The sequence below is a fragment of the Bombus pyrosoma genome, linkage group LG13 (genome assembly GCF_014825855.1).
Source record: "Bombus pyrosoma isolate SC7728 linkage group LG13, ASM1482585v1, whole genome shotgun sequence".
NCBI classification, from domain to species: domain Eukaryota; kingdom Metazoa; phylum Arthropoda; class Insecta; order Hymenoptera; family Apidae; genus Bombus; species Bombus pyrosoma.
Genome location: NC_057782.1, coordinates 5,923,951 through 5,937,107, shown reverse-complemented (window position 1 = coordinate 5,937,107; position 13,157 = coordinate 5,923,951).

Here is a 13,157-nt window from a genome sequence, read left to right as displayed (position 1 = left end):
TATATTCCAAACTATATTCTTTGCGAACGCGGCAATCCACGTTCTCAAAGCGGCAGTCGACGAACGTTAATGCCCGCGCCGAGAACAGAGACGTTGTAATTTAATCAAGCTGCAGTTGGCTTAATGAGAAAATGAAACACCGGTAATGGGATCGGGATTAAAATGGCCCGGATAAACCGTATCAAATCCCACGGTGTTCAACTATCGTTCGACTAATCGTGCGTAGCTGTTAATCGAATATCATATTCCATTTTCCATTTGAGATTCAATCGGACCGATTATCCGTTCGAAACACGTTTCCTTCGCGATTTTTCTTAGAAATATTTTCTTCCTAAAATTCGACCAAAGCAAATAACGTTTTACTTTTTCGTGAAATCTTCTTAGCGACATGAAATTTTCGAAATTAGCGAAACGATGATCGAATCTACGTACCTTTGGGTACAGGCACGGGTTAATGAGATTTATTGGCAGAGCTTAGGCAAGACGCAAGAGAGAAAGGACAGTCCTTATCGCCCGGTCGTGGGTGAAATACTTATTCGATGGAAGTATCTTATCCCGAAGGTTATCGTGGGCGACCCTGTGGGACTTAAACAAAGTTGCCCTGGTTGAGGAGTCCCCAGCAGGACTGAGGGGAAGGTCGACAGAGTACTCCTTATTGAATCATGGATCTAACGACGAGACCAGACACTAGATCCCAGAACGGATATCGGGTTACTCGTTAGTCGAGCAGCGTTCCGCCAAGATTTATACGATTAGACGGATTTCCGTAATGTAATTCAACGACGTTTTCATCTTCCAATTCGACGTATTTAAATGAACCGAGGAAGAAAAGGGAAACAAATTGATGGATAAATATTTATTAACGAAATCCCCGATTGAATCGATTGTCTTGTATTTGACGAGAATTAGGATAGCTAATACCTCGTCGTACCATTTTCGATCTTCAGAAAATAACGATAGGATACTTCATGATCGATTCCAGGAGTCTACATTTCGTTCAAACAGATAACTACAGGGAACTGCTTGTACGTAGTTATTTAAATATGGTATTACGTGAAATTTTCATTGAGACTTGGTGAAATCTGCAATGTATCGGCCCTAAGAATATGTAGAATTTTTCAATCGAGTCCTGTTAATCCTTTATATAACATTTAATATCATTATTCTCTCTGTGCTATCTCATCTTTCGTCTTTTTGCGATGTAATCTTTTAAAATTAAATGAGATTAATTAATATCTTCATCATACAATCTTTTATTCTCTATAGTCGGTACTAAAAACCTTGTCCATAAGTTGCGTGATATTTCTCTTTGGCTGACCAGATACGGCCCTATTCTATTTAGACGATTTAGATCTGCTTGTAACTCTTTACCAGTAGCGAACAGTTCGGCTGTTCAGCCGCAGCTGTTCCGTTGCGCGCAATTTTCTTTGAAAACTCGCGAAATTTACAGCGTACCAAGTCGCAAGAATGAAATTTTCCACGCGGTTCCAACTTTGAGTCCAACCCTTTGTATGGCGTTGACATTTTGCTCAGCGTGCTATGCTGGCACGTCTGCCGTCTCTTTGCGATCGGATAACGTGGCGGACGCTTCGAAACGAGGACAATAAAGTCATTCTCATTTACCTCGAGTCGCAGCAACCATTTGTTCGCGCGCCACCTTCTCGTCCTCCCTATGCTGCCGAGAATACTATCGTGGAGAAACGATACAGGGGTGGAACAGCATCACAACCATTCGAATGGATGTCAGGAAATACGACGAAGTAGGAAATAACAGAAGAGTACGAAATATAATTTTGTCTTGTAGCTTAGAACGTGAAATAAAAATATGTTAATCTCAATGGTTGGTCGAGCATTGCGAACGTTCGGGGTTTGTTGAATTTTAAGGGTAGTGTGCTGACTAAGTAAAAGCTAGCTGTCTAGCTCGAAGAACCACCCACAGCTGGGAAATAATTAGTGGAACGATTGTTAAAGGCAAAAGATAACAAGTAAACCAACGAAGACGAGATCAAACTAGAGACAACAAGCAACTATTATTAGTTAGGACAAGCGACGACTACCAGTGTCGACTCTGTGATGAATGGCAACTAAGAGGGACAACTGGCAATTACGGATGGCGATTAACAACTAATCCGACTTATTTCTAAGCGGCAACCAATTTGTCAGTACCAAGCATCTGGCACCATAGAAGATCCTCTGGGACATGACTTTATCATATTTTTTTTTAGCAATAAAACGAACAATGACCGACCTCTAACAAGATGAATTTTTACTAAGTGCCGCATGTTAGCTGCAGATTGGCTAAGAAAATTTGTCGAATAGCGAACTAAGAGAATAAAAAAACGAGGTCATCGAAGTTTAGTAATGTGAACGGAGAAAGAAGAGGGGAGAAAAAGCGGTAGGCGTAGAAAGAACTCGGTTATTGGTTTTGCGAAGGGAAACGCAAAGTCTGCTACGAAGGGAAATCGTCGGAGAAGAAAGATGGAGCTTAATAAAAATGTAATTAACTTCATATAAGATGAAAGGTAAGGATGAAGTTGGCCAGTTGGACGAAGGGGCTTGGACTTTACCGGTACGGTACTGAACGCGCCGAGCAGGACGAAGATGGTGGAAGAAATTAAGACAGTCTCCAGCCGACGTTACTTACTGGCCTCACAGTTTCTACGGATTTCCTCTTCATTTCGTTGGGAATTATTATGTCCGTTGCACTCGCGTGATGAGCCAACTTTTTACCACCACGACATTCAGAAGGATGGTAATCAAACTTCCGTTAATGAGGAAAGTAGAATATTTAATTAATATATTTAAATTTTCTTATGCAATGAGACTCTACGAAGAGTTTGATGACGACCAGCCACGTCTTTGACTCTCGTTCTTATCAAAACTGCAGTATCTATCTGTATCTAACTGTAGAAGATGTTGCGCCTCGAATCCTTCAATTAGTAGCTCGATACTTTAAAATATCTTTCCTTGAAAATTGTAGAAAAGAATTACAGCTAATCCCTATTGCTAATACTAACTGCATGCAAGATTCGAGACTTGACGAGATTATGATGCGTTAAACTCTGGATTTTCCGTTAATTCTTATTTTCTTTCCGTTTATTTCGTTTATTTTCTGTTAATTCCGAGGATTAGGAGTTCTCCTGGCTATAAACGAAGCTAAAACGAAATACGGTAAAGACGCATCTAAATAAAATACAAAGCTCGAAGGTGTCAGGAAAATCACGTCTACGTCATAAATCCGGCTTAAAACTACTACTACGGTTGCTCACGATGGAAAAGACGAATCTAGTTGTTTTCTTTAAGTATTATAAAAGTACCTAGAAACGATTAAGTATAGACGTATTCTGCTTGAGTTGTACGCCGATCAGATAATTACATCGAACAAGTGACGATACAATCACTGAGTAAGGTAACGTTTAGCCAGGTTCCAGGCGTGTGCCCACCAATCAGCATACTCCATTAAGGTCGATCGAATATCGATTGGTAAACCTGGCTGAGCTGAACACGTGAATCTCAAGGAAGCCCGGAACCTATGCTAACTTCGACACGGTTTAGGTTAGGTCAAGTGTTGACCGGCCCGGTTGTCCTTGAGGCCCTTGCACCCGAAGGTTTGTTCGTCACGATGCTATCTACGCCGTCTGCTACGTGACGAAGATCGAATCTCTTCAAGCTGGCAGGGAATCCAGTCGGCCAATAGTCGACGGTTGATCGACTTGTTACATCCCAAAGGGTCGAGAATCAAAGGGTCCGTTTTAGTCGTTGACATCTGTATGGTGTGGGCGTGTAGAAATTATCGACAGCCGCGTTTTCACTGTCTGTTACCTGTAATCGATAAAATCAGAACTGAGTTTCTTCAATTTATAGCGAATAGGTACGTTTGTTTTATTTGACCATTGTACGATGGTGCAAATTAAACGAACATTTCAGAAGTCAAAATGGATAATTCTACCTTTTCCAAGTTTCACAATTTCATCACTCGAGTACACGAGTAATTCTCAATTCTCAAAAATCGAATTACGTACTTTCTTCTGTCGTGAATAAAATAATATTGATAGTGGTAAATCCCAAGATTGGAAATAGAAGAGGTTGAAAACGAAACCTTTAAAGAACTAGCTACGAGAAGTAGTAGTCAGCTGAGATACACGTGTCTGGATAGTAACGGTATTAGTCTACTTTTTGTATTGGACTTTGCTATTTGACTCGTCTGATCGGGATAGATCCCATTCTACTTGTCCGGAAGTTTGGCCTTATTCGACTAGCGGAAAGAGTTTTACTTCGTTTGTTTGACCAAGAACAATCCTATTCTACTTAGTTGATCCCAAGGAGCTGATTGTATAGAACAGAATCCATCGATATCAAAGCTACCGTAGTGCAATGCTTCTAAATGCAGTCAGGTATAGTTGATAATTTCTGAGAAATATCGATTATTCTTACCGCGATCGGTTGTCAATGTTGACTCGGAACAAAGCAACGGGTTGGTGATACACGTTTGCGAAGTTGTACCAATGTCGAAGGGAAGATTTATCTTCTGTTGTTTTCCTTTGGAAAGAATTAATCTTTATTATACGTCGTATTTGTTTATTATAAGCCAGTACAGATACAGTAACAAAATATTAGAAATTGAAAGAACTATCGTTCTCTCGGAAGATGTTTGTTCGCGCGAAGTATTCTACGTTAACGCAACAATTAATTCCAATTTGTTGACTTCACTGACAGTACAGCGGAGGAATTCGGTTTCATCGTTGACTTATACGAAGTACGATTTCTGCTAACTGCAGTTGACAGATACGATGACAGAGATCGCCGCGAATGAACCTAATTTTCGCAGAGCCAACTTTTGCGGTCTGCTCGAATACGTTTCGCGTGCAATTTAAACTCAGGCGAGGTTGAAGTGTCGCGGATTAATCGAGATTTCGATGGTCCAAGTTTTCGAGAGGTGTGACGAGAAGAGAGGAATGGAAATGGCGCGGGAGGGAAAACTCGTGACGACTCGCGCGGCACGCGCTCGGTCGTTCATTTTCACGTTGTTGTTAGTGAAGTTGCCGCGTGATTTGTTCAGCCGTCATTAATTCGACAGAGCAGTGAAGTGGCGCTTATAAGTCTCTTGCTAAAGTTGATTACTTCTACCACAGGTCGTTGTTGTTCTCTCAATGGATTTTGAACGATCGCCATTACAATGGCCTATAATCTGCTCTTGACAGCTATTGTACCAGAGAAGGAGGGGGAGGGAAGAGAGAGAGAGAGAGAGAGAGAGTGAGCCCACAGAATAAAAGAATCCATGATAACGATCCGCAAGGTATTGATAAACCGTATTGATGCACATCGAGTTCATGTGATTTAGATCCGTGCTTTAAACACGAATGCACCGCAACATTCGTGTTATCCTTATCACGATAATTTAGCAAATATTCAAGCATGCTTGAATTACCAACCCGTTACCTCGATTCTATATATCAACGTCATTATTACATCATACGCGGCGTATATCGATGTTGGTTTTATCTTTCGATACGACCATGGGCACATGCCCACACATATACATATACTGTATACATATACAGTGGAGGATGACGGAAAGTTTAAAGGGCAATTAAAGGACGAAATTATAGTTGACAGAAACATCGAATAAATATAGAATATTATATACGATTATTACCAACGTGATAAAAAATGTCTACCTGAGAAATGGCTAATATTCACATACACAAGTTTGAATTTCAAACTTTTGTTCGCCACTTGTCCCAATAACTTTAATTCCAATTTTAAGATCCTTCATCCTTCGGATCTAATTAATCACATAATTCGTTGTCATGTCCCTGAATATCGTTACCATTATTATATCACACGCAGTGGTACACCGGAATGGTGACTTTTACGTTTCCGTATGAGCATAGAACGTTCTTGAAACTCCGATTTTCATTTCGCTACTAATTGTAGAGTTTCCAGTCTAATCGATGACACAAGCGCATACAAACAGGTATTCTACAACTGGACAAACCGTCGAAACATTCATTTAACACGGTAGACTCGAATCGATATCAGGAATCTATTTACATCCCCCCAGGGCCCATTACTCGTAATACTTACGTCCTCTCGAAATTGCAGACCGTTTCGAGAGCGGGCCGTATGCACGCTCCCGAAAGCGGCGTGATTTCGAGCACGCGGCAACGAGCGTAACGACAATATTTTGGTACGATCCAATCTTCTGTAGTGTAGTGTTGCGATCAGGTGGATGGAAAATATCCCGTTTCTACTGAGCCAGGTGCTCTAGTTCCACTCTATATAACGTTCACATGTGCACGCGAATTTCGCCTGTCACACTTCTGCAAGTCTCTACCAGAGAAGCACTAGTGCATCTCAATCCATTGGCCTTGGAAAATCCTGATTGGAGTGCTTCGAAGTTTCCTTTCGATTCAGAATCACTTCATCGCTTAGGTCTTGTCATTCACAGTCAGAGTGGATTAACTTCTGTTTCTATTGTATAACTTTTAGTATGTTAAATTTTTCAGTGTCGATAATAATATTAATGTGCGATACAGATACACAGTGTTTTCAAACGATATTTGCATAGCGTTGCATTTATTGTAGCACTTACGTACCAATTAATTAAATCTAGTTATACTAATACATCGTTAATGTTATCCTGTGAAATCAATTTTATCTCGGTCTCTGTATATTTTTGAAAGATCAACATTTATGAAATGAAAAACGTTAATTCTCCTCTTCCATCAGCGATGTATTAAATTCTGTATCATATTTGTAATGTAGTACTTTCACATGCTTCTCAGTATTTGATACTTTGAAAATTAAATGTATAGGATCTGATTAAGAGAACGCTTTATGAAAACACGTGTCAATATTTTTTCTAGCCATTGTACATGTATAGATGCATGTATTTTGAATTTCGATATGTACCTTGATGAACAGAATTCTGTGCGCAGTAATCTGATATTAAACGTTCAGTCGCCTGATTTTTTGATATGGCTATTTTAATTTAGCTGAACAAATATTAGTCGCTGGTGCAATCGTATATCGATGCTAACCGGAGTGTCTTCGGCGTCAGAAAGTTTGAGAAACGCTGATCTGGAAAGCTAGGCTGGCTACTAACATCTGGCGCATCAGTGGTTTCCCGTTTCGCCGTGATTCCACACAGTTCTTCTGTTCGAAAGTCCAGCCCCGAGTCGGCATTTGTCCGGTAAATTCCCTCAAAAAAGTTTGTCGAAGAAATATGATTCGGTTCACGTTCCACCCTTCTACCGTAGCTGGACACCACCCCTTTCTCTTGTTATTTCGTTCTTCTCTTTCTCGCAAAAATTCTTCCAGCGTCGTACGTTTCGTCGATACTTCATTACGGCCGTACCTCGGACATAATATCCGAAACGTGTTCCATCGGGAACGAAAGATGTTTCTTTTACGAACTTTCTCGTAGAAGCCGCTCCTAAGAGGTTTGCGACCCTTCGAACGCACGTGAGAAACAGAGTGTAATGCTCGATACGTAGACTTGCCCGCCGGTCAAATAAAAATATCGCGCCGACAATTTCATCGCAGAAAAGTTCGTTCCAAGGATCGTTCAGCCGGTTGTAAAAGCTCAACGTCAAAAAATACCTGTCAAACTGACTAATTGCTGGGTTTTTATACGAGCTTTATTGTAAAGTATGAGATTGATAAGGGATTTAATATGATATGATTTATTTGGGATTTCAGATTGAAATTCTTTTTTCTGAAATATATATATATATGGGTGAAATTTCATTTTGTTTATTTTTCGACGACTTTAATTTTTACAACAATTGCTACTTTCACTGTTACATTTTTGGCATCTGTAATTTATACAATGCTGATTGCCACGATTAGATGATACAAATCTATTTTGTCGAAGTTACAACCCAAATACTTTTTTCCTTTTTCGACAGAAGAATATTCCGATATCTTTCCTATGTCGCCTATTTTAACACTTTGTTTGGCGTTGGAAATTTCCTCATTTACATTCTGGCTTTGTTTATTCATATTTTTAATCTGGTCCTTTGTACGATACGAAACGTTTCAGCACACCTCGCCTTTTCCAAAGTGTCCCAAGCTTACCATGCAATTGTGGCCATTAAAGCGTAACCTCATTCATATGCAAGGGCAGTGGCTACGAAAAGGTGCGAACTTTTCACCTTCTTATCAAACCTTTGCTCGCGTATAACGAATGTACACGGTACACCATCCATGCCGTGTTATGGGCTTTGGGTATACACACCTAGCTGACCGTATTACGTCTCTCGAGTATGATAACGACACCGTATTAACTGAATTAGCAGCGATATAAAGCCCACTTGCGGTTTAATCTCGACCACTTCACGGCCTGCCTAGAATATGGGATCTGATGGTTGCACACTTAACATGGCCGGCGTACCGGCTAATTTTTCATCCGTCTACAGTGTACACCATCGACTGGCGCATCGACTGAATTCAATATCCCATTGGATATTAAAGAATAATATACGAAGCCGTCGATTATTGGCATCCCTATCAGTCTCTGCGATGCGACGTCAGTTTGCGTCGGTGATGCAAATATTAAAAAAAAATATTGTTTTTCTTCATAGAAGAACAGTTTTCTCTTTCCCTGTTTCTCTTCTGGTCAAATTTTGGTCAGTAAAATTTTACAGTATCTTCTTCGTTACTTAGATACTTTGTAGAATTGCTTCAAAATATTAGAAGCATAATATTAATTATACATGTGAATGCAGTTTGATGTACGAACAAAGTGGCAATTTAGTAGATTGTAAGATGATAATTGAGGGAGATATTTAAGATGATAACATCTGCTCTTGTCTGTCTTATTCGAGGAACGTGAAAGAGTTTCTGTTAAATATATATGAATTTTTTTTAACGAAACATTCATCATATTATAAAATTACCTTGATAATATCTATAATATTATCGCGAGGTGAGTATCTAATTAAATCATGAAGTTGTGCAATTATGACAAGATTTATGTGCCCAGAATGTTAATTTCCGTTGTACAATAATTCATGGCATATATAATTTTTCATAATACTGATTCCATTATGAATTTCGATTTCGACTAGTAAAATGTATTACTACGTAATAAGTGGAATATTTTAACAGGGATCGTGCTCGTTGCGAGAAATTTTTTTTTTTTTTTTTTTGCCAATTTACATTACCGAGTTCTATTTTTTAACTTCATCAAGGTTAGAAAAAGGAATTCCAATAATTTAACGCATCCTTTATATTCTGCGAAAAATATTTAAATTACTTTGTATTACATTTTTACCTTTTACGCAGCGAGTATTATTTCACCATGTTTGGACTTTAATGGTTTAAAACAGACTATTCTATACGCATTAACATTCTCCATCGTCGTCGACGAATATCACGGGTATCTACGTCGAAAGATTCACAAAATCACCAGCGATTCCTAAATGAGGGGTGAACGAACCCCGTTGTTTCAACCGTGACAGCCACGCGTTAACGACACAATGGAATACTCGGAGGCAGCCGAGTCGAATTTCCAACGGCGTCGATGAATCGAGATGCTGCGTTCGAAAAGTAATTACTCGCGATCGTTCCTCTCCTTCCTCCTCTTTCACCCCTTCCTCCCTGTATCTCATATTGTGCGGCGGGTATTGTGTATCGCACGACCTCGATCGCGTTTCCATGAACGCGTGAGTGGTACATAACGCGTCCCATGTCGCGCTGATAAATCGGTGAAAACGATTTGATTAACTTCATGGCCATACGTCACGGCTGTCGATCGATAGGCCGCTTGGTTACGCGGTTCACACGTGTCCTTACCTGCCTTAACACGTGTGTGTACCAGCCTGAATATCATCGAAAGATTTACTGGCGGTGTGCACGCATGCATAATCGAACTTTCATGGAAACCGATCCCCGTGTCCGATATGCACGTTTCAGCTTTTACGACGTTTTCCGCCGATCATTGCTCGCCGGTTTAAGGGAAATCGCGTTTTAGCATCTTCCGGATATTCAACCTGGAATTATGGCAGCGTTTCATGCTGGGAAAAAGTCTCCAACGTAACCTTTAAGAAGAAAGAAGCTGGAGTAGATGGTTGATCGAAAGCGGTTAATGAAAGGGTGCAAACTTCTCGAAGGGAAACTTAAGTCGTTGGACCGATGATTAAAGTGGACCACGTGTTAAGCGTTTGTTAAGTGCTTGAGAGTGGTCGCGTTAATTGGCTGAATGGCACGAACAAGGGTTAGTTGGTGATTTAACTTCTGCAAATGAGATTTTATGTAACGTGTAAATGGGTAGTGGGTGAGCATTTTAGGTGGAAGTAGGTAAAGTACTTTCTACGTACGGTTCCACAACTTGCGGATCTACTAGACTATACGTAGCGTAGAGGTGGCAATAATTAGATGACATTCGTTAGCGATGTTAATATAGGAATCATGAATACAAACGTTCTACTAATGAAGGAGTATCTCTAATGACGAATTGAAATAAGACCTGGTCTCTGTTGCATAATAATGTAATAATTGATAATATTATTCGGCTGATAAGTAACAAACTTGTAAGCCGTCACTGTAGATTATCAAACTTGTAACAATCATGTAGGAAAATATCGACTTTTTTATTTGATCGAACGAAAAGATTTAAGCACATAAGATGGCAAGCAACAAAGTTAAAGCAAACGTGATTAAACGAAAAATGTTTCTGATAAAAAACGCTATTTAGTTTCTAAAAAGGAATAATCATAATTTAGCAACTGTTTCATAGCTATTCACTTCCTAATGCTATGTACTATGTGTTAATTCGAATAATCAAAGCTCCATCGTATTTACACTAATATAATCCTCAAAATTGACTCGTTTATCATCCCTATTTAACTAAATACCCCTAAAATTCAATCTCCACCGCAGCATAATCCGTCGAGCCACGCATCTCTCGCTCTGGGATCAGATCAATCCCATTGCTGCCCTAAACCAGCATCATCAACGTCCTCCTTTCGGCCGAGGTTACGTTGGATAAGGGATGTGAGCACGTAAACGCGGCAAAATCGCGTGCATACCGGATGTTCGACGAAGAGGGTTTAGGAGGGTTTTGTGTGGGTGAAAGGAGACGACGAAAGGGTCGTGGCAGATAGCGAGGCACAGGGTCTGTAAGCATCGACATTACGAATTCCGCGTGTTCTGCCCGTCGCCTATATTCTAGGTGCGTTCCATTTATGAATACATAACGAACTCCTGAGGAAAACTGAGTTGGACGTGGCGCGTTTCTCTGTAGCCGAGTTACACTAGCTAAGGGGACGATGGCTGGATCGTAAATAAAGGTGTTAGTAGCCGGCTGTCAACGACTTCTTCCTTCCATTTCTCTCTCTCTCTCTCTCTCTCTCTTTCGTTCTCGTATTCTCTATTGAAGAGAACTATAGCTTTTCTCTTTTGTAGAAACGCCAGAGCGTTGTCATTAGCGCAATTGCGAGGAAACATTTTGGTGGAAACGTTCCGTGAGGTCGAAAACGCTGCTGCGCTTTTTTTTTTTTGCGACAAGCTAGTTTATCTTGAGCCATTCCGCGAGAGAAAAGAAACCTTGACGAGTATTTGTAAACGTGAAGGCGCACAGTTGTCAGAGAGGGAACAATTTCCGAGTGCGTTGCGAATTGTGCGGTAGGGCGAAGATGGAAACTAAAAAGGGCGAGGTCAGCCTGTTGTACGCGAATCGGTGTCACAGAGAAGGAGAATGGAGAGAAATTAAGGGGGAAGTGGTCGGAGCTAATTGGAATTCCGGGACAAAATTCTTGAATGTTATGGCCGCGTGATGGGTGTGCCTGATTGTATCTCGTCTCCGTTCAAAAGCTCCATCGAATTCCAATATTGCGTTATATATAATACGTCATATAAAATATTGTTGGGAAGAGATGACGGTCTAAGATAATTTTTGGAGGATATAGAATGGAATAATAAATATTTACTATTGATTAATAATCAATAATAAAAGTAAAAAATTATTTATGAAATAAATATTTTTAAATAACCAACTGATGGGATCATAGTCACATTGGTCAGCTCTGTAAATTGAAACGTAGAAAGAAGTGACGATGCTACGGACACCATATTTGAAATTTATTTCAGAATTTCTCTTGCTACTTGTGTCATGTTGTTACGTTAAACCTATGGAAGTAAATCATTTGTTTCTAGAGAATTGAACTTTAATGAAATACTTGTGTAATGAAATTGAGGAATCCATTAAAAGAGAAGTTGATCGTTTTAGTTCTGAAAGATTCAACCGAGACGATCAATTCACAAGTGATCGATGAATATCAATATTTTACAAACGTTTCTGTAACGAAAAGTCTTTATTTGTCTTTCAAAAGAGCATTGAAAACAGAGAAGAGCTGTTGGTTCAAATAATCACTGGAAGGCTATATGTTTGAATAAGCAAAGAAAATATTTTTTCGAATAGCCAGTGGATAGGATCATAATCGGCACGATGAATTCGTGCGAGAACAACGGATATCGATTTTCCACGAACACTTTGGATAATACGCTTTTCGCGATAAAAAGTCTTTATTGGTCGTTTCGCGCCTTTAAAAATAACGTCATTCGTCAATTGCGACGTTCGCTTTTTCGCCATGTAAATCGCTTTAACTATTTATCCTGCGCTTTCTGGTTATCCTCCTTCATCCACGAACAGCGACTACGTGGTACTTTTCACCGAAATGAAACATTTCACTCCGAGTAAACGTCCTCATAATCCTTTTCCACTATTTTCTTCAAATTCGTTTTGCCGACGAATCTTCTCTCGATCTCCATATTTATTCTTCTAATGCTTTAAAACATCGCAACACGTTTCATCCCATTAATGCACGTTGCGTTAACGCAATATTCCATTTTGAATTATTTTTTTTCTTTTTTTAATTAATGTACATTATCAAATTGCGTTCTTCGAACGCGGGAAAGAAAGCCAACGACTTGCTTAATATTTTTTCCATCGCTGTTTGTGCTTCACGTAAACACTTTACGCTTACAATTTCATGAATATTGTTAGAGTAGACATAGAATCGATGTAATCGCGACACCTGTTGTCATCAGCAAAACATTGTTATGTATGGTACCATAACCGCCGCTCTGAATGTCGTCGTTACAGCTCTCTTATTCCTTATTGTTATCTCGACCACCGAGTGATTCAAACG